Raw genomic sequence first — 2,641 nt, 5'->3', positions numbered from 1 at the left:
ATTGCGGGAAAAGGAAGATTTGACAAAACAGGAACTAGTCTGAATCACGCGAATATTTGAAAAACCTACGTATTCATCAAGCGTTTGGACCTCGATTGATAACCAAGAGCATTATTATTCATCAAAGAAAAATAATTCTTTTTATGAATTTGAACTTTAATTATAATTATAATTGAACTTTTGAAACTGGAAAAAATTATTTTATTATTCTTGATTTTTTTAGTAGTTTCAAAATTTTAATTTTTTTATCAATTTTTACACTGCGAGAAAAAATATAGTTTCTTTACAATTTTATTTAAATTAAAATAAAGTTCAACGATTAAAATAAAAAATAAATGTATGAGTCAACCCGTGGGTAATAGCATATACGATTTGCGAAATGTACGTCATTACATACGTGACTTGTGTTTTGATTGCATTTTTATCTTGAGAAAACTGACTATGAGCTCCTGAAAAAGATTTTCTTGATATCATAAAATGCAAGACAGTAAAAAAATATCCTGTTTTTTTTGTTTTGAAAAAAAGAAACTGACGCACGAGAAATATGTCGCACACATTTGTTTAATAACCAAAGCTTTCAAATTGAAATATTTCAATTTTTAATGTTGGAAATGTTTGATTTTAAACAGGTTCAGGATCTTCTTGTATAATAAAATATTGCTTAATTGATAAAAATCGAACTAAAGTAAAAAAATAATTAATTGCTTTATATTCACATTTGATCAACTGAAATGCTTTTTATGAATATATTAATTTCAAACTTATTTGATTTTGAATTGGTACAGAAATCAAACCTTCATTTTTAAAATCTTTTAATTGAAAATGTAGGCGTAAAAATGAAGTTCAAAAATATAAAACTTTTGGTAAAAGATGTTAGAATTATGCATTTTAAACTGAATTATTTCTCAAAAAGTTTATAATTAAACTTAAATATTAAGACAATCTAAGAATAAACTCATTTTTAATTGCATGAAATTTGTGATATTTCAAAAAAATGAGATAGATTTTTTTCCAAAAATTTGTAAATTCTCGTCAAAAAATAAATTCAGTTATTCCCAGGGTTTTTCGGCTCTAAAAAATGCCCTCTGATTTTCCGGTTCGCCAATCCAACGACTAGGTGAAATGTTGCCTGGATAAAAAAAATTCTTAGAAATTTTGTCCAAATACCAGAAAACAGGAAAAAAATATTTTCCTTGATTTGCTTCACAATTATGGATTTTATTGAAAAAAAGTTTAAATAAAAGTTATAAATCTTTATAAAATATATCTTTATATTATATTAATTTTTTGATTTTCGATGGTTGGGTAGTATTTGCTTGGTATAGAAAATTTTACAAAATTAATTTTTTTTTATATTTCTGAAATCGGAAAACTATTATTTTTTAATTAAGGAAATGTTTTTTACATATAATTTTTGTCATTTAAACAAAAATAAATTACATTGAAGAATTTTATTTTAAATTCAAGTGCAGTCAAATTCTTCGACAGAGAAACTTGACAATTCTAAGAAATCTTAACAATTAAAAAATTGTTTCAATGCAAAAACAAATTCAAATAAAAATAATAAATAAAGTTAAAATATGTTATAATATAAAATTATTTTATTTACAATTTAACCTGAAATTTCACAGCCTTGGGCATTGTATAGGTTCGATAATTTTTGCTTGTTTTTAGTTTATTGCATTTTAAAAATATTTACCTGTAAAAATGGCTCTAATTTTTTATACTATTTATTTTTTTAAATTTCATTAGGGGTTGAAAACGATTTATTATTTTTATTTTTAAAACTATTTGTTCTCAAATTTTGAGAACAAACAAAAATCACTCAGCTTGGATTTTAAGTACCGAAAATGGTGATTTATACTTTTCATGGAGTTCTTTAGTGAATAAAATTAAAAACGCTGACTGATTTTGAAAAATAAAAAAAAGGTTAACTTTTTTGTTCTTTTTTTATTTTTCTCGAAAAGAAATATTTTAATAAAAAATTCAAAGAATAAAAAAGTATATATTATAAATATTCATAACTTTTATTTATACAATTTTTAATACAAGGAATATTTTTGATGTAAATCAAGAAGAACATGATTTTTAGGGTTTCTGGGTAATTTGACGAAATTCTTAAAATTTTTTTTTTTTATCGGGACCAAATTTTACAGAATTATTTTTTAGGTAACAAGAAAAGGCATTTTTTCATTTAACTAAAAATTACTTCAAACTAAAGAAAATAATTTGAATTTAGAGGGAAATTTTCATCAGAACATAATATCGTTTCTTTTAATCAACGAAACTTTTATTTAACTGAGAACCAATGAATATGTTTCTTTGATTCAAAGAAATTTTTTTCTGAGTACATTTTTTGAAATTTGTATCGCATCTATCGATTACAAAAATTTTTTCCACTAATCAAAAGTTAAGATTTCTGGAGTCGAAAACCAAAAGCTAATTACTGCTGGAAATGTTCAGGGATATTTAACAAAGTAAATTAAATAAAATATTAAATTTATACACTAATTAGAAAATTTGGAGTATTATAATCTTATTTCTGAGTCGAAATCATGTCCAAGTTAAGCATCAAATCGTCATATGGTGGAGATTGTAGTTCTAACGTCAGTTCCACCAAAAACTTCAGTTAATAAGGGAG

At 23.4% G+C, this 2,641-nt stretch overlaps 1 protein-coding gene across 3 annotated transcripts in view; it reads left to right on the top strand.

Annotated features, from left to right (window-relative positions):
- The window catches only part of LOC117170138, a 35,346-nt gene that overhangs the window by 21,049 nt on the left and 11,656 nt on the right, over positions 1-2,641 (top strand). The gene's annotated exons all lie outside the window — the stretch shown is intronic.

This window comes from Belonocnema kinseyi, chromosome 3, assembly GCF_010883055.1.
Source record: "Belonocnema kinseyi isolate 2016_QV_RU_SX_M_011 chromosome 3, B_treatae_v1, whole genome shotgun sequence".
In the NCBI taxonomy this organism is placed as follows: domain Eukaryota; kingdom Metazoa; phylum Arthropoda; class Insecta; order Hymenoptera; family Cynipidae; genus Belonocnema; species Belonocnema kinseyi.
The sequence above is the reverse complement of the archived record's forward strand: the minus strand, read 5'-3'. Positions and strand labels throughout refer to the sequence as shown.